A 20524-nucleotide genomic window follows, 5' to 3' on the forward strand; every position below is an offset into this window, starting at 1 on the left:
CTTAACATCCTTCTTCCCGACAGATCTAAGCCGTCACCACCAAGCTCCAAGTCCTGGTTTTATAGCCTGTCCCCGTTCCTGACTTGTAGGACTTTGTTGTAAGTCTCCTTTACCTGCTTTGCCATCTGCTTTCGGTTCCATCCGATTCTATCCCCAAATCCCAGTGTTCTCCTTTCCCAGTTATCCCCAGGAAGAGAGGCTACAATCCCATATGTCCTAGAGTTGAAATTCTTGCCACGGTTGGGAAGGTATCCATAAATCCATTTATGCACGTTAGGGTTTTGTCTAAGTGCAAATATTTGGTTGTAGATGGATGTTGAGTGTAATAGTTGAAGCCTAAATATGCATAAAGTATGGGCACGGTTGATAATAGTTAAAAAACGTCAACTAGACAAAGTCATCACACTTTAATAGATTTATCAATATGGATTATTTAATTGGATCTGGTGATGGGGCTTCCCCCCAAATTCCATGCTTGTCTCTGTCCCGTTCTTCTGTTTTCATCCTGCAATGTGACCCGCTCCCTCTACTCACCCTTCCTCGTGCTTCTCTCCCCACCCCAGAATATTCGTCACCTTCTGACATACTGTGTCATTTACTTACCTCTTTTAGTCTCTTTCTGCCAAAGTGTAAGCTCCTTGAAGGCCTTGAAGGTATTTTTGTTTTGTTTTGTTTGTTCACTGATGTATCTCAAATGCCTTGGGAAGTACCTGGCATGTAGTAGGCATTGAGTAATGTTTGATGAATGAAGGAATGAGTTGTCAAAAGGTGCATGATCTTTCTTTGCAATAGCATTGTATTTAAAGTCCTCTTCTAACCCTGTGCAAATCAAATTTTTAACAAGGATTCTCAGACTTACCAACGATTATTTCTCTAACATGCGGTCTCCAGATTGTGCCAAATGAAGGAACTTTAACTAAGATTTTCTGAGGGGGCACGTTATTTTCCTTTCCCCTCTAGTATAACTTAATTCTAACCCCCTTATGCAAAAGACTGCCATTGGATAAAATACACTGAAACGTGGGACTCGAGTCTCCTGGTAAAGCTGTCGATGTGAGCAAAAGTTTTGACGAGTTAAAAAACATTGTATACTCTTTTCAAATTAAAAATAAACTTCCGGCAGAACTTAGATTACTTGAGTCCGGAAATGCAAATGAACACAAATAGGACATGCTTAGATAGTTATGACAGGTTGAATAAGGAAGGGAAACTATGGGATGAAATACAGCGCAGCTCACATAAGACCAGAGACCCTGTTTCCGAATGACGTCACATTCACAGGTACAGGGGTTAAGACTGACAGACATCTTTTTTTCCGGGGGAGGGACACAATTCAGCCCACACCGGGGGATTTCCAGGGGGAAGCTTCCGTCAGTTGTTTCTTCGGCTGGCTAGCTTAGTGGCGGGGCCTGGGGAGGGGACGTTTCTCTGTGGTCCCTGGTTAGCCTCAGCCCTCAGCAGGTGCTGCGTATCTGGCTGGTGGGTTTTATCCTCCGTGACTCTGGGAGATCTTGTATGGAGTAGATTTTCTTTTCCTCCAGCAGCGATGGAAGGTCCCACTGTAGAGGTTTAGGACCCTGGTCCGGGAGTTTCCTTCATTTTTCCCAAGCAGAGAGCTTTCTCTGTTTTACTCTGTCCCCAGGGGCAGTGAGGACATCGAACGTGCACTGGGAATGACTGGGTTCGCACCTCTTACTAGTGGCTTAAATCTTTATTTTCACAGAAGAAGAGAGTCCAGAAGCCGCCTTGTGCCTTGTCTGCAGTGAACCACCCCTCCTCCGGGCCGCACCAGACCCCAGGCTTTCTCTGTCCTGTCTTTCCGTGAGCACCTGATAGAAGGATGTGAGGCAGCTTCTGTGTGTCTGGCTTCCAGAGGTTCTGTAAACTCAGGCTTGCCCACAAATAACTTTCGGAATTTTTAACTAATCCCAAGGCGTCTAGAAATCTCGACAAGCCTTTTGAGTCATGTGAGGGTCTAAATTATCTAAGCACTGCTTTGGAATTACATTTACCTACGGATTTCTAGATTTGTTGAAACTAGGTTGTACTTGTAGGGCGAAGACTCAGTCAACATCAAGCCTCCAGATCCCCTTCCCAAGTTGGTGTAACATCCCCTGGAACTTGGGGGGGGACCCATCCCATGGAAGCAGTCAGGCAAGGGGTCCCAGTTAATAGTTTGGACCAAACTCCTCCTGAAAATCGTACTGTTGAGGCCAGCTTGGAGTTTTGGGGCTTGTGCTTCCGTTCTTTGATCACGTCGTCATCCCCGTCCCACCCTGCCCCGTGCTGCCTATCCCCGACCCCCCAGTTTCATGGTTTTATTCTCATATTAAGTCACTTAAAATGGCTGTAAGTATTTTCTATTTTGCATTCAATTTACACATCATTTTTCACTCAAGACTTTCTATGGAGAAACGTCAGTTGAAAATGTACAGAAGCCTTTATAGTGAACGGGTGAAATATTCACCCAGATCTCACTTTCTCTATTCAATATGGCGCGTGATCCATTTGTGGTCACCTGCTGGAGGGTCCCCAATGGAGAGAACGGGTAATAGAAGTAAATACGTGAAGGGAACGGAAGATGAGATCTTTGTTTTTTGTTTCTAATTTTATTTATTGTGAGACAGACAGAGAGACAGAGAGAGAGAGAGATTGCACACGCAGGAGAGGGGCAGAGAAGAGGCAGAGAGAGTATCCCAAGCAGGCTCCACACTGTCAGTGCAGAGCCTGACGTGGGGCTTGAACTCAGCAACTGTGAGATCATGACCTGAGCTAAAATCAAGAGTCAGATGCTTAACCAACTGAGCCACCCAGATGCCCCAAGAAGACAGGATTTTTAAAAAGTCTAATATCTATCGCCGTTACTGATAGGTTTGTGAGCTATATGAAATATTTTACAGGTATTTTTTCCTAAGTAATTGCTTACCTTTGAAAAACAGTGTTATTTTATTTAAGTTGGCTTAAGTGGCATATATAAATGAAATACAGTATAGAGACATATGGGGGAGTAAGGATATTTATTGCTGTTTAATTTTGTCAGGTCAGGAGTTCAGCAGAAAGAACTATTAACCTTCAGCTGAAAGAAATATTAAATTTCACTCAGCATCTCGTTTTGAAATTCATGGTTTTTTTTACATGATTAAGTTTATAATAATAACAATAATAATAATGAAATACTTTTATTAAAACTGAAGATCTTTTTTATTCCAGAAAAACAGAAGTCTATCCTATAGTAATATCTACAGAATTGTTCAAATATTTATTAATTCCCTCCTGTGTGCTACAGGTTGTGATGAATGAGGCTTAGCCCATAGCACCTACTGGTTTACCTTCTAATGTAAATGCCAAGGGTTCAAGCTGAATGATTCATTTCCTTCAGTGGATCCAAGGAAGAGTTCTTATGCCATTGTGTATTAACTCTGATAACATTAGTGTCTTTTTAAATAGCATTTAGCCTGTTTAAGTGGAAACTTCAGTAGTCACTAGGGTTTTGTTTTGTTTTTTTCCTAACCAGTATGACTTTTGAATTTATTTGGATTGATTGAATTGACTGGTGGTTTGGCTTTGAGAACACACAAAAATCATTTTCAAGCTGATCCTTAGCTAAAAATGTTAGTCATGTAAACTTTCATGTAGAGGTTATTCTCTAGCCCTCTAAAACATCGTTGCAGACCACTTAAAATTTTTTTTTACCCTGTTCCCAATTGATCTATGGAATACTGGAACGGGTTCAAGGCAAAATACTAAATTAAGCCCATTGAGCATTTCATTTGTGCCCTTTCTTTAAAGCCATTAGAATATCTGAAAATATTTGCTGTGAAGCCCCTGGTTAGATTATGTTTTGGGACAACTTTATAGCTGTCACTAATAAGGAATGTAGGACATGTGTTCATTTTTAGGGAAAGACTTTTAGCCTAAAGTTGGGAATTTACTCTAGAAGAATCATTGGGAACCCGTGTTCTAGGGTTTCCTCATTCCCTGGTGAACCAGGGGCGCAAAAGACCCTGAAATGTGGCCAATGGCTTTCCATCATGATCAGCTTGCTAGCAGTCCAGATTTTGAGAAGGAGGGAATGTGTCTCAGTATGAATCCAAGTGAAAATATCTAATAATCATGTTTCAAGGGAGGCTAGAGTTTCTTTTATTGTGGAAAGTATGATATCAGTTCTAGCTCTAGTCTAACAAAGGTAGCACAGTGTAGAAGTACCCGTTCTGAGGTTGCAAGTGTTATCAGCTGTTTGCCTGGTGTTGTACCCTGTTCCTTTGGCTTGCGGGATTTTTTATTTACTTCACTTCCTGGCCAGGAGAGAGCCCTTTGAATGCTGTTTCTCGCTGTGGTCCACTGACCACCTATACCGGAAACTATTTTTGAGTTTGGGAAAATTCAGATCCCCTGTTCTTAGTCCAAACCCACTGACTCAGAGTCTCCGAGCGGGAGGTCTAGGAGTCCTACATTTCCTCTGCTTCCCGAGTGGGAATATCTATGTCACGATTTGGGGCTTCAGCTTCCACATTTTTAAATCCGAGGATTAGGCCTCATGTGACGCAGACACAAGTCAAGGAATGCTGCTGGCCACCAGAAACGGAAAGAAACAAAGAACAGACTTTCTCCTAAAGCCGCTCTGGGGAATACAGCACTGCCAACACCCTGGGATCAGACTGTGGCTTCCAGAGCTGGGAGAGAAGAACTTCCTGCCGTCCTAAAGTATCAAGTTTGTGGCGGTTTATTATGGAAGCGACAGAGCGCTAATACACCCTGGTGTTCACTGATGATCAAAAGAGAGCTTCCTGGGAATTCCTATTTTATCAACTGATGGACTATCTGGGATTAGTTTTACCTTCTTACTACAAAAAGCTAGAAAACAATTAAATAATGAAACAACTGCTTTCGGATACTGGGCAGCCAGTGGTCTAGTCCCGTGCTCCCTGAGAGAAGAGAACAGATGGGGTGAGCCTTGGAGAAGGAGGGAGGTCGCAGTGAATGAACTGACCGAGTGGAGGAGACAGAGACAGTAGGCAGAGGGACAGAAGTGCTGAAATTGACGGGACAGAGTACAGAAGGGTTGGGAGCCTTGCAGAGAACAAGCTCCAGAAACCCGCGTAAGGGATTCTTTGAAGCTTCCCTACACGCTTATCTGTACACGTGTAGTGCGAAACTCCATGAAGCTATGAAATCAACAATAGCTGGGGGCTATAAGGTGAACAGTTCTGAGAGTTCGCCCAGAATAAGGCCAGGAGACATTCAAATTTCACTCAGCCAGAGTAAGAGGCATTTCGAACTCTTGCGGCAACCAGTACAGATGACGGAAGGGTCACTTCTTACTAGCAGGGCTAAATCATCCTTAGAGGAAAGACTACTTTAGAATTGGACTTGCTTAAACAAAGTTCAAGAAGATTAGCTTGATTGCCACTGTCTATGAAAAAAAATAATTCAATACTTCTTAAAGGGAGAAAAGACAATCCAAACACTTAACAATATAACATTCAAAATACCCAGCATCTTATAAAAAATGATCAACATGTAAAGAGACAGGAAATGTTCACCTCTGATCAGGAAGAAAATCAGTCACTACAAATAGATCCAGAAATTGCAAGGATCTTAAAACAGCTACTGTAAATATTACGAATATGCTCATATAATTGAAGGAAAACAAGAATACAATGAGGAAAGAAACAAAACACACAAAAAACCCAAATGTCACTTCTTTTTCTTAAATACACATTTCTTTTTGAGAGAGAGAGAGAGAGAGAGAGAGAGAGAGATGGAGGAGGAGGGACAGAGAGAGAGAGGGGGCGGAGGATCCAAAGCAGGCTCTGTGCTGACAGCAGGGAGCCCAATGTGGGGCTCAAATTCACGAACCATGAGATCAAAGTCAGATGCGCAACTGACTGAGCCACTCAGGCACCCCCAAAATGTCACTTTTTTAAAGTTAGTTTATTTTGAGACAGAGAGACAGAGCATATGAGCAGGGGAGGGGCAGAGAGAGAGAAGGAAAGAGAGAATCCCAAGCAGGCTCCACACTACCAGCATAGAGCCCAATGTGGGGTGTGAACCCATGAATGGTGAGATCATGACCTGAGCTGAAGTCAAGAGCAGGATGCTTAACCGACTGAACCACCCAGGAGCCCTGCCCCAAATGTCACTTCTAAAGGTGAAAAATACCGTTTCACTGGATGGAACAGCAGCATAGCAGACGAGAGAAAACACAAGTAAACTTGAAGACAGGAATAGAAAGATTCAAACTGAAGCACACAGAGAATAAAAAAAAGAGGTTGAAAGAACTTAATAGAATCTCACTGATGTGGGAAAATTCAAGTGGTCTAACTTACATGAAACTGTTGGATCAGAAGAAATAGGAGAAGGGCAGTTATTGAAGAAATACTGGTCAATAGGTGTTCAAATTTGATGAAATGTACAAATACACATCATTGAAGAAGCTAAAATATCCTAAGAAATATTTTTTGTTTACATTTATTTATTTTTGAGAGACAGAGAGAGACAGCATGAGCAGGGGAGGAGCAGAGAAAAAGGGAGACACAGAATCAGAAGGAGGCTCCAGGCTCCGAGCTGTTAGCACAGAGCCCGACGTGGGGCTTGAACCCACAAACCGTGAGATCATGACCTGAGCCGAAGTCGGAAGCTTAACCGATTGAGCCACCCAGGCGCCCCGTCCTAAGAAGTATTTTTAAATGGGAACTTCATAATTAAACTGCTTAACCTAAATAATGGAAAGAACATCTAATAAGCAGGTGGAGGGAAAAAAAGACATTATATAGCTCACCAGACATAAGAATTATTACAGACTTATCAATGGAAACTATGCAACCCTGAAGACAGTGGAACATCTTACAAATGTTGAAGATCATGTGGGGTGGGAGACCCTTGTCAATCTGGCTTCATATTTTTCAAGGGAAGCCTTTTACATAAAAACAAAAGCTGGGAATACTCACTGTCTGCTGGGCTGGACTGCAAGGAATGCTGACAGGCATTCTTTCTGCCCAAGAAAATGATACTAGACAGAAACTTGGATTTATGCAAAAGAATGAGGAACACTAGAATTGGTGACTGTGGTGTAAATAGAAAACACTTTGTTTTTTTACATTTTTTAATCTATTTCAAAGATAATTGATTGTTGAAAGCACAATGACAATGCATTGTGGAGGGCATAGCATATGCAGAAGTTCAAAAACACAAAAGCACAAAGAATAGAGAGGAAGCAAAAGGACATTGCCTTAAGTTTTTGCAGGTGTGTGAAGACGTATGACATGAGTTGAAGGTGGGTGGTGATTACATATAGATGCATATTACAAAATCTAGAGCAACTCTAAAACAAAGGCAAAAATAAGAAAAAAGACATGGAAAAGGGTAAAATTGGGACAAAGGTCAAGTAGGACAATTATAACAAAAATGTCAGGGTTGTAAATGTAAACCTGACTACATGGATGCATTACAATAAATGTGAATGGCACAAACATTCCAAATAAAAGGCACATTGAGTAGACACGAGACTCAACCGAATGCTATGTACTAGCAACCCTCTTTAAATACTTACATGTGGGAAAAAATATTCTATACAAACACTATTAAAAAAACCTGGTATGGTTGTATTAATATTGGACAAAGTAGTCTTTAAAACAAGGAACGTTACCAGGCACAATGACCAGCACTTCGTAATAATGAAGGTGTTAATTCATCAAGATGATAAGATGATTCCAAATCTTTAAACTAAAATGGCAGAGCACCTGGGTGGCTCAGTCCATTGGACGTCTGACTCTTGATTTGAGCTCAGGTCATGATCTTGTGGTTTGTGGGTTCTAGCCCCACATCGGGCTCTGTGCTGATGGTGTGGAGCCTGCTTGGGATTCTCTCTCCCTCTCTCTCTGTGACTCCCCTGCTTGTGTTCTCTCTCTCTCTCCCTCAAAATAAATAAATAAACTTAAAAAAATAAAATAAAATGGCAATACGCAGACTGGGAGGAAACTAGTTGCAGCACATATATTTGACAAAAGACTGATGCTCAGACTATGTAAGGAATTCCAAACATTCACTAATAAGAAGAATTAAATACTGGGCAAGGATTCAAACAGACACTTCATAAGAGATGAATATATAAAATTTAAACAATATTTTTATATAATTTTTTTCATCTGCTTATAAGATAATTGATTATTGAAAGCATAATGATACTGGCCCGTGGAAGAATATATATCTGCAATGCATGTACCAAAAGATGTTTTTAGTAACCAGGGCAATGCACGTTGAAACTGCAGCGAGACGTTAAAACGGGATAGATCGGCATCACCTACTGCTGACCTGGATGTGGTGCGGCAGGTACAGCCATAATTAATCGTCGGAATGTCAGATGATATAACGAGTTGGGGGAAAGATCAGGCCGCTCCATGTGAAGCTGTCACCCACTTACAATATGATCATGTGAATTTACTCCTAGCCATTTACCCAGAGAAGCGAAAGACACATGTCCACACAAAGACGTGTGTACAAATGTTCAGATTGATTCATTTATAATTGCCCCAAACTGGGACAACCTTGACATCTACCAGCTAATGAATGGACAAACAAATTGTGGTATACCTGTACAATGATACGGCACTCAGCAACAAAAAGGATCCGATTACTTGTATCTACCTGCAAAGGTGGATAAATTTCAAAATCATGGTGAGCGAAAGAAGTCAGGAAGCAAAAGGAAGTTACTGTACGATTCAGGTTGTTGAAAATTCTAGAGCTGGCACACCATGGGAGAAAAAAGATCGGTGGTTAGGCGGGGATGGGGTGTGGTTGGGCAACATGGCAAGAGGGAAATTTGGGGGGTGAAGGCAATTTTTATTCGTAGTTGTGGTAGTGCCACCTTGGTCAAAACTCATTGAACTGTATACTCAAATTACGTGCATCGATCAATTTGATTGGCAATGTGAGGTCATGAATTTTTCCTTGGGAGTTCCAAATAAGTGTTCAGGGAGCGCCATGGGGGTGGGTGAAGTTGGGCCAAGTTGTGGGCTCCTGTCAGCCTCTCTCCTGATTTCAATTCTCTCTCTCTGGAACATTCCGTGTGACGTAGGGACAGTATCATTTCAAGTGATAACAGATCAAGTGATGTCAATGTTGAGCAGAGTGTTTTTCTTTCTATTTGCCACAAGATGGCAGGGTAACCCACTTTATAGCATTTAAAAATGCTTCACCCTCGATGCAGAGCTATGTTTAGAAAATTGCTGTGATTCTAACAATGATCACTGGACATTTTGGATGGCAAACTTCTCTGTGAGGCTGCAGGCTGAGGGAGGGAGCTATCCGTTCAACCAGGGACTCCCGGCCATGCCTTGTCTGTTTGAAGAGCTGTGCACAGAGAGTCTGTCCCACTTACGTTTTCATTCGTCGCCAATGCTAAGCAAATTCCTCGGGAAGCATCAATATAGAGACGGGCAGACCTGAGCACGGCTGGGCGGCATTTAGCGGACTCTTTCGCTTGTTCATAAAGTCAGAATTTTTGAGACGCGGGTAATAATAATTCGACTCGATACAAGGCCTTCGGCAGCCAGGTCAAGAGGCTGAGCGTTACAATCAAAACTCTATCTTGGAAGGCTTCGATCACTGGCTTGCTGTTGCCAACGCTCTATCTTTCACACCTGTTGCCAGCGTGGAGGAGGAGAGGGGAGGGCAGCGGAAGGGAGGGCAGAAGGACTAGAGTAGCACCTTATTCCTCGTCTGGCACAGGGACAGACTCTGTCTTGCCTTCTGCCAGCTCCTGCTGTCCCACACACCAGAAATTATTTCACATGGTGGGAGGTCAGTCATCTCCAGCCCACACGTAAGGGGGCATGAAATATTTAAAGAGAAAATAGCAACAACAATAACACATAACGACAAGCAAGAAATAGGGAAGCGTTTGCAGCCGGGAAATAGGTATTTGACGGTGTGAAATATTGCAATCTTCCACTAAGAAGTTGTTCTTTATGTCCCTCGGAGTCAAGGACTTTTAAACAACAACAACAACAACACTTCTCAAAACAACACCACAGTGATTGGGAGACAAAAATTCTTCAGGGTTTGTTTTCCCTGGAGATTTTCACAGACCTCCCGAAGCGCCATCGTTTACAACTTTGGGGGTAAAAGGAGAAAGGAGAAAGGAGTTGACTAAAACAATAGAAAATGAAAAGCAGTACCTTTGCAGCGGAAAGACTAAGTTTTAATGATTCTAATGGAGTGCGTGCCTAACTCCAGGGATGCCTTTCCAGAAGTTAAATGCGCATTTTTCTCTTTATTAAGAGAGGATGCCAGGTCCTTGATATGCAGCCTGGATGAAATTGCCTATGAATTACGGAGATAGAATTTTCTTCCAAGGGCGGGGTAAGACAACTAATGTCTGTTGAAAGGTAGGCAGCCAAATATCTTGTTTTTGGAGGACTTAACAGAAAAGATGTTCTGCCCCTCAGAGGCTGGTCTCTAGAGGGAAAGGGAAGCTGGCTTTGGCTCCCTGAGGTGTGGATTTCCCCGAGCCAGTCTCCCTCTGGCTGGCTTGCACCTTGACAAATTCTCTGCACGTAACCAGAAAGAGCTGCTTCCAGAGCCATGATCTTGGGCTTGGCGATCTTAGAGTAAGAGTCTCAAGGGCTGGGGGCTTCCTCCCCGAGGAACCGCACGGCCAAGCAGGATCACCTGGACGGACGAGTGTTGTGGATGATGCCAAGTCCAAGGTCAACCGCAAGAAGCACCAAGAGGTAGTAGCAGCGATTCTGTGTAAACCTTGTGCAGAAAGAACCCGAATCTCCCCTGCCTGCCCACCCTTGTCTACAACTCCTTTGGACAGAATGAGAGCGTTAGGGCTGCAGTTAGGAAAGCTGAGAAATCGAGTGAAAAAGTTGTGAGAAACATCGGTGTATTGATACCCCAAGGTCACAGAGCGGTCGTGACAATTACAGGGTGCTTGAAAGCTTTCTAGAGTTTTACTCCCACCAGCGTATTGTCCCGGACCGGTGTGAATCAGCAGAGGACTTTGTTTGGCCTGAGGGGCCCAGGTGGAGTCATTGGATGGTATGGAACCAGAAGCATCAACCAGAAAGAGAACCTGAACCATAACCGTTAAGACCTCTGAGTTCTAGTTTTTCCTTTTGATTTGTGAAAGAAAAAATTGATAGTCAATGCCAGAATACTAGTCATGGATGCTTCGTAGATGATTAATTATGCATGAATAATTGTTATGGATATAACTGTGAATATATATTAGATACATGTCATTGGTATAATACACACAGTACGGTTATGTGTGCGTATGTATATACACATATATGCAAATAGCATAGCCTGTCTGTCCATCCATCTGTCTTAGCCAGGAGATGTACCTGAAATAGGAAAACACAACCCACTATCATAGTAAACTTCCAGGAAGCACAGACCAGTGGGCAGTAAGCATTTAAACGATGGTTCTCAAGTCGGACAAAGGACTGCTTGGGGACCACATTCCTATCTCCTGGGCTGGCCTCGTGTGGCATCCACACACGAAAGGGCTGGAAATTAGAGAATTGGTAGTTCATTATTATTTCCCGGAGTCCTCTGCTAAAATATAAATACATTAGGCCGTTCGCCCTCCATAATATCCGAGGCGAAACGGCAGAAGTGATTGCTACGCACGAGTATAAGTACCTACAGGGAGAGTCACAAGTCAGGGGACACCCTGTCATCTGATGGAACATGTCTGAAGCATGGGGTGCTGACCAAGGAGGGCAGGTCTGAAAAAAACCTGAAATTGCAGAAGATCTCGGTGTCAGGTGAAGGAAGGGTGACCGGGAAGATACTGGGAAGTGTGTTTGGGGATAAGATAAAAGGCAGCTCGGTTCGTGCTTCATAAACTTCTAGGCTTCGTCTTTGATCGGAGCAATGATAGCGTCCAGTGGAGAGAGTTCTGGAGAAGAAGCGAATCCCAGGGTGTCTGGAGAACCATCCTCGGGAGGGTTTGCAGGGTTCAGTCCCGCTTCAACACAAAGAACTTTGTGTGTGTTAGAGACTCTGTTGGTGCAGGAGTGGCGTGGTGAATAGAACATGTGGAACGCATTTGCCGCTCCAAGTGTGGATATAAATACATTTAGCTTGGAGCTACGGCAGAGATAAGTGTATAGGATCTATATTAAGCAACCTAGTAAGGTGCTTAAAAAGAGCATGCCCAAATATTGCTGGTAACCATGTAAATTAGTGCAAATATTCCGGAGAGCGATTTGCAATGTAGATGAACAGCTTCAACGGGTGAGCAGTTTCGACTTGCTAAGCTCACTTGGAGGAAATTCTCTGATGACAGTGACCAGAGATGGGCACACTTAGGTTGCAAGGATGATGGTAAAAAAAAAAACATACGTTGTTTTTCAAAAAGAGACGTATCAAACAATCCAAAAAATCATGTTTTCAAAGAACATGTATTGGAAAAGCAAGACTCTCATCTGAATGATGGCTTATAGGCAAGGTTTTTATTTCCCACTGTTCTCTATTTTGCAAACTTACTGCAATTTTAAAATAGAATTTTAGCAAAAATAAAATCTCAAGCAGAGTGAGACAAAAATTGATCTTTAGCTTACACGGTCAAGGAATCAAGACCTCAGCTTTCTGTGTTTCTGAGTTGCATCGAAAAGACAAAACCATGGTCAGATTAAATATAGCCAAGAGAATCAGTTCCAGCTACTTAAAGTACATGCTTAAAGACTTCCTTTCTGGATGATTGTCCCAGTGTATTGGGGTATTTAAAAAAATTTTTTTAATGTTTTTATTTTTGACAGAGAGAGAGAGAGAGAGAGAGACAGAGCACGAGTGGGGGAGGGGCAGAGAGAGAGGGAGACAGAATCTGAAGCAGGCTCCAGGCTCTGAGCTGTCAGCATAGAGCCTGATGTGGGGCTTGAACTCATGAATCACGAGATCATGACCTAAGCCGAAGTCAGACACTTTACCGACTGAGCCATGTAGGCGCCCCCAGAATATTAGGGTATTAAAGGGATTTTTTAACATGTTCTATCAAGATATTAATGATATCTTTCAGGTATTTAAGCTGATGGCAATGAAATACTTAATTTTCTCAACCAGACTGGGTGTGCCTGTCGATGACGCTCTTTGGCGGGTATGACAATGCACGCTGACGTCACCGGTAGCATTTCTTGCTGTATTTCCGCGTTTCACTCACATGTAGTAGATATTTAGTGGTTGATGTTCTTTGTGCATTTTCTTTTGTTTTGGGGAACGTCTTGCCATCACATGACTTTGGTAATTTCTGGCGAAAAAGCTGGTTCCTGGGAGTGCCCCCAAAAGATTAGGTTTCCTAAGGGTGCTCACGCACTGAGAAGTGGCTTCTGGTAGACCTGACCCAGGGTGGTGCTGGGCAGGCTAGGGCCGGGCTGAGCGCTGTGCAGGGTGACGGAAATTCTCTTTAATAATCTGTGTTTGCCTCAGGGGTGCCTGGGTGGCTCAGTGGGTTAAGCCTCTGACTTTGGCCCAGGTCATGATCTCATGGTTTGTGAGTTCGAGCCCCGCGTCGGGCTCTGTGCTGATGGCTCAGAGCCTGGAGCCTGCTTCGGATTCTGTGTCTCCCTCTCTCTCTCCGCCCCCACCCCAACTCATACTCTGTCTCTCTCTCTCTCTCAAAAATAAATAAACGTTAAAGAAAAAAGGACAGCCATGAGAGTCACGTGCACGTACAGGAAATCACAAAGAGTTCAGAAGGTCTGAACTGGTTTCGCAGCAAAGTAATGGGACCCCTCAGCCCTGACATCAGAATCACCATCCAGGAACAGCCGCTGGTGGGGAAGGCAGCACATCACCCCAGGCCTGTGGGCAGGGGAGCAGTGGACCCCAAGTCTGGGCAGGCTGTGGGCCTAACTTTAGAAAGCAAATCACGCTAGGTTCGCAAAATAGGGCATTCTCCCACTCAAATTTCTAAAATAATAAGTATTTTTTATTTGAAGGTAGATAGACCACATTCTCCAGTACATTACTTTTTTTTTTTCTTTTCTTTTTTTTTTTTTTTTACTATTTTTTGGTTGGCCTGTGTTTCTAACAGCTTTGTTGAGACACGTTTCATATACAGTACACTGTGCATATCAAAGTACACAGTCTGGGAACTTTGACAAGTTTATAAACCACAGTCAAGCTTAGGGATATGTGAACCACGCAAAGTTCATTTCCGCACCTTTGAAACCCTTCCTTCCTACCCCTCCCACCCCTCACCTTCGTCCCTGAGAACTGCTAGTCCACAATCAATCCTCACAGATAAGTTTGCAGTTTAGAGAATTTTACACCAACGAAACCATGCAGCTTATACCTTTACCCGGTCGCGTCTTTCCCTCAGCGTCGTCGTTTTGGGAGTCGCCGTTTGTGACCAGTGTCAGTAGCATATTCCCTTTTCTTGTTGGCCAGCATCCTATTATACGGGCAGACCACCTCTCGTTTATCCATTCATCTACTGATGGACATTTGGGTTTTGGTGGTTTTTTTTTCCCAGTTTGCAGCTATGGCCAAAAAAAAAAAAAAAGTGAATAAAATCTCAAAAAACGAAAAACCGGTCATGAGCATTTTTGCAGAAATCTCTGCGGGGACGTGTGCTTCCATTTGTCCGGAGTGAATGCCTACGAACAAGACGCCTGAGTCATGTAGAAGGTGCAGGTCTGGGTGGCTGAGAAACTGCCAGGCTGTGTCCCAGAGTGATGCACGGGTCGGCAGTCACACCAGCGGCGAAGGGAGCTCTTCTGGAAATAGTAGGCGTGTCCCGTGATGGTTTGAGGGCACATTTCCCTGACGTCTAGCAGAGCAAAGCATCTTTGCATGAACTTATTTGTCATGGCTTTATTGATTTTTTCCATCGATCGATGGCATCATCAACGATTAATAACATTTTTGGCTTTCCTATCACAATTTGTAATTCATTTCGCATCGATGCCCAAGGTGCAATTTTCTTCCGATCTCTATTATTTACTCGTGGACCACACAGCATGACACTAATAGTCCATCAGTGGTAAGACAGCTCTTCTAGGCAAAAGTGAACCAAAATAAGTGCTTAGAGCTTTATACCCAAATCCATTTGAGAGATAAACTTTCCTATACCTCAGTTTATCAAAGACAAAGATGTACTTTCAAATGAGGAAATGGGCTCGTTTAATAAGGAGTGATTTCAACTAATTTGGAGAAGATGGGGAATGCTAACTTGGCAACTTATTTTCTTAAGTATGAGTTCTCAGCCCAAGGGCTTTTCACACAGATTAAAAAAAATTAATATTTTGTTTATTTTTGAGAGAGAGACAGAGAGAGGGAGAGAGACAGAGGGGCAGAGAGAGGGAGACACAGAATCCGAAGCAGGCTCCAGGCTCCGAGCTGTCCGCACAGAGCCCGACGCGGGGCTCGAACTCACGGACCACAAGATCGTGACCTGAGCCGAAGTCGGACGTTTAACTGACTTATCCTTTAACCAGCACGGGCACCTTGTCTGTCTGTACCTGATTTCAGGTGTTTGTTAGCACTTTGAACAAGCCCTGTCCTTTAGGTCTCTTCCTCGGCCACGCCGTATCCAGACAGGCCCACGGCTGTGGTTGCTGAGCTGAAGGATGACAGCATCCTACCTGCCGTTGTCTCCACTGCCTGACTCTAGAAGAGAACTAACACCTCTTGGAGTTTGGTCTCACGGTGCCACACCCCGTCCATGCTTTACGAAGCACTTGCTGTGTGAGCGGGTCATGGGCACGGGAGGGATGGCGCCATAGTCCTTCCCTGCCAGGGGTGAGGGAGGAGGGCTTCTCTCTTGGTGGCAGTCCCCTGCGGCCCATCTGATAGTGACAGTGACCCAGACTATACCAGGCGTCCTCTGAGAAGCCTCAGGGATGAGGACAGTGGGTGGCACCTGTTGGGTGTGACGGAGCCGCACCTGTCTCTCTGCTTGCTGTGGCTGGGGCACCTGTCTCCCTGCTTGCCGTGGCTGGTACAGCCTGTGGGTTCTGCATCGCTGTGCCATCGAATCTTTTGTCACTTTCTGCCTGCCTGCAGGGCTGTGGCAGCCCCGATGGGCCAGGAGATGGAGCCCGCAGCGGGGTCTTTCCCTGTGGTCAGTGCATGGAGTTGGGTTGGAATCCCACGGAAGGCAAGTCCGTGGCCTTGGAAGAAAGGTGGGGCGCCGGCCGCCGAGGCTGCTACCTGGACCGCCTGCCAGTGGCCCGGCCAGAGATCCCAGATGCTTCAGACTCTTTCCACGGTGCTGGGTGAAAGAATAAACACATGTAAATTCTCCCGGAAATGAAAAAAAAAATAACCCAGCATATCGGGATATACTCGCTAATTCTATTCCAGTTCCCTATCCAGGCACTGGTGTCTCGGAGCGGCTTCTCTGGGCCCCGGCTGACGCAGGAGCCTTTTCTAAGGAGGCCAGCTGACCCCTCAGGCAGCCGGAGCTGGCGAGAGAGAACGGCAGAAGAGATCTCGTTCTATTTCAGCCAGGATCTAATTATTACAGAATCTGAAGTGACCTGAAAGAGACGTGGTTTTGTATTTAGTACGTAAGCCTCTTGGGTGGCCAGGAAGAGAACCGGGGCTATCTGGGATGGCGCGCGCGGAGGTTACCGGTACACGGCAGGTTGGCTGGGGTGGCGATGCCTGGTTGCTCGGGCCCACAGCGGTCCGTGTGGAGAAGTGGTGAATACTTACCATCACGTGACGTTAAGTAAAACGCGTTACTCTCTGGCATGCGGGTGGGCCTCAGCCAATCAGGTGACGGCCTGAAGAGCAAAAACAGATTTCTGGGAGAAGAAGTTAATTCAGCCTCAAGACCACGAGGTTGAGTCCTGCCTGAACGTCCAGGCTGCCCTCCTGCCCCGTGGAATTCTGCCTTGTCAGCCCTCACAGGCTCACAAGCCCATTTCTTCAAAAAAAATTTTTGTAAAAATATTTATTTATTTTTGAGAGAGAGAGGGAGACACAGAATCCGAAGCAGGCTCCAGGCTTGAGCTGTCAGCACAGAGCCGACGCGGGGCTCGAACTCACAGACCGTGAGATCATGACCTGAGCTGAACTCAGACGCTCAACGGACTGAGCCACCCAGGCGCCCCTATAAGCCCATTTCTTATGAGAAGTCTCTTTCTGTCTCTCTCTTGGTGCTGTTTCTCTGGAGACGTCTGACGGATGCAGCATGGCAGGGGCCTTTAAAGACAGAAGAGGAAGTTGTCACAATTTGCTGGTAGATCATTTACCTTTTGAGCATTTGAGGCCCTGGCTTCCCCTGTGCTGGCTCCAGTGGCAGGGGCCCAGGCTTGGCCTCCGCCCGCCTCGTCTCAGCCTCAGGGGAGGCTGGGTGGGATTGCATGGTTTTCTGGAACGTGGGGCCCGTTCACGTCTCTGCGATTCCACAGCAGCATGTCTCTGGGGGCACCTTCCTCCCTTATCTAAACAGATCTCCTCACGAGCCTTGGGGTGAGGATCTGAAATGATCCAATTCTCACCGTACGAGTGAATGTGCATCTTGTGGGAAACGTTCCCGACCTTGGTGGGTCTGTTCCAGGCCATGTTTGAGGACAGCGTGTGCTTATGCTTTTCCCTAAAAGACCCGGTGTCATACCCTCTTTTGCTGGAGGGAGGACATGGCACGAAAGGGACCCTTCTTCTGAGGATCCCTTATTTCTGCTTTCGTGCCGTCTGAGAAGAGCCGCCTCTTGGTGGCCCCGAAGCCTTCGGATTTGGTGGGTGTCAGTCACGCGGGGTCGGTATTCCTAGAGCTGTGATCCTTCCAGGTCCACCTCCTTCTTTGCAGCATGTTTGTTTTTCTCGCCAAGAGCTAGGATTCGGCCTTTGACAAATTCTCATTTGCCAAAGGTAAGCAAAAGGAGGGAAAACGCATTTGGGTCACCATTTTACCCCAACTCTTTACCGTGTGATGATTTTGAAGCTTGAAGGGCAACACACACACACACACACACACACACACACCCTTCAAGCATGACAAGAATGTGAATTAAATCAGGCACCAGGCACGGGATGGAACTGAGAGAAGAGAGACGGCTGAGGGCTCTGACAAGCCTTTTCTTTATTCTCTTGAGTTAATTGTGTCACTTCGCACACTGGCGTCAGGAACAGTGAAATTCTGACAGGCTAATTTGAGCTTGTGGGTCCAATGAAATGCACATAAGGCACTTGTTACATCTGGTGACAGTCAGCGTCAGTGTCTGTTTCGGAGCCACCCGATGATACGGTCGCAGGTGGGTGCAGTAGCCTTTCAGGCAAATGACAGGCAGAGTCAGGGTCTGGTTACAGCGGGGACGATGCGGGGTCCAGGACAGGAGGGCAGAGGGAAGGTGCAGCTCTCCATTCTCCGCAGGTTTGTTGACGAAGGGGAGGGCGGGCCCTGAGAAAACACTAGAAAATGGCTCCGATGTGGCATTTGAAATAAAAACAGAGCCCCGGCCTTGCCTCAGTGATTTTTATTTATGCCTCGGTGGCAAGATCTTAACCGATTTTGATTAGGAGGGGTTGAAATGGGGCTTTTGTTTGGTTATTCACCCAACTTGTGTTTAGAAGTGGAAAGATAAAAGCGAAATCCTTATGGGGTTAGAGGGAACACGGAGTGCTCGAACAGAAAAGAAAAAATGAGTAAAATTTGGACGGGGACAGAACCCTTTTTTGCCAGTAGGTGGCAGTACCACACCGCTCCAGAGCCCTGCTTCTCTGCACGGTTCTAACGGGGGAGATACGAGTTGTATAAAATTTCCTGTTGGCAGAGAAGGTGAAGTCAAGGGTTGTGATAAAGACCACTCTGAGTCTCTGAAAATGCTGCATGTCAGTTGCAACTAAGACTGACCCTTAAAAGAAAAAAAAAAAAAAGCTCAGGGACGAGGTCACAGAAGAGGGGACTGAAACAGTGTCCTGGTTGACTGTCTGATGTCACGGGTGGAAATAGTCACCCAGGGCTTGTCGGTGTATCCCAGCCATGAAGCGGTCATGTTCGTGGGGTGACGGGAAGCCTCGTTTCGCCGTGAAAGAGAGAGCCCTATGACCATACCTCTCGGTACAGTTTATTTCTCAGAAGGTGAGGAAGATATTCTAAATAATGTCTCTTCTCACCCCGCCCCCCGGCCCCCTCCCCCCCCCAATCTTGGCGCTTGGAACAGGAAGGACCGTTGCAGGACAAGGGTAGCATGTCATCACGATGCCGGATGGGAGGTTACATCTGCCAAGTGTGATTCTAATTTAGTCCTTGCCTTTAGCCAGTACTAAACGGACCCCACTTAATAGAGCCTGCGTGGGGTTCTGGCCCAGACGTAGGTTGTAATGTTGCAGAAAAGCCACGCATCTTAGACCGAACGAAGACGAGACGGCAGCATTGCAAGTGGGACTGAGTCCCAAAGAGGGGGCAGGAGCATTAAACGCTCAACCAGCATCAACCAGGCTGATGTCCTCTGACCCTGGCAGACCGTAGCTGGAGGGTGTGACCTGACCAGTGGCTTGACAGCCAAGCTCCTGCCTCCTGAACCGCGTGCCCCGGCCATCCCAGCAAGGGTTGTGCTCAAAAGGCTTTGTGGAGCCAGTCGGTTTCCCCCTTATTGAGAATGAGCGTCAGCAAAGGTTGTGGTAAAACCCCTTTCCTCCCCCCGCTCCCCCCCGAGTCGCTGTAGGTTCAGGGCAGTGAAATGCAGTCAAGGCACAGATGGGCTCGTTTTCTAAACAGTGGTCCAGCGATAACTGGGGGTCTGGCTTCTCTCTGGACACACGTGCCGGTTCTAGATTGTTAGGGAGTAGCAAAACCAGGGACAGAAATGGAAGGAACAGGGCTAGAAAAATTAGCGGGGAGAGAGAGGGAGGACGAACTCAGAAGAATCTGGGGGAAGGGGGGTAAGGATGAACGGGGGAGGGGGGGGGCGGAGTACGATTTGTTTGGCTCAGTTTTTTCTTGCCAGGGAGGCTGACTGCTACCAAAGTCAGAGTCCTAGGGGGGCAATTATGGCAATTTTCCAAAAGGATTTTGGGTGGGTCACTTTCATAAACTCCGGTAGCCGAATTCTTCATCATTCCTCGTATGACCCCTCGAGCAAACACCACTTAATCAACCAATCTCCTCATTCACTCGGTCCCAACGCATCCGATTACTGCTACAGGTGTAAGCTCGTACCCCAGCTTTGTCCTTGTGGAGGGGAGTCTGCACTTGGCCTCAGAAGCTCCGACTTGGGCTCACGTCTGGAATTTGCCAGTTCTTGGCTTTACTCCAGCCCAAACGCGGCCAGGCCGTGCTGACTTCACTTTTTGGAGCGTCCCTCTGATGGAGTGTCTCCTTCCCGTGTTTCTGGACTCCCGGAGAAGGAACAGGTGCTGTCAGCCTCTCTGCTCTCCTCTGTGCTTCTAGAAGGTCACCCTACCCCGATTCCTTAATAGTCCCTTCCCTTCCCAATCTTCACCGTCTCATTATGTTGCCCTCTTCAGATTCTTGATGGTCCCGGTCCACTGACCTTCAGCGTGTTCGGACACAGTTTTTGGAGACAGTGACCAGCCTGTCGGCAGTGTCACAGGCCCA

The sequence above is a fragment of the Panthera pardus genome, unplaced genomic scaffold (assembly GCF_024362965.1).
Source record: "Panthera pardus isolate Hobbes unplaced genomic scaffold, ASM2436296v1 HiC_scaffold_17, whole genome shotgun sequence".
Lineage (NCBI taxonomy): Eukaryota > Metazoa > Chordata > Mammalia > Carnivora > Felidae > Panthera > Panthera pardus.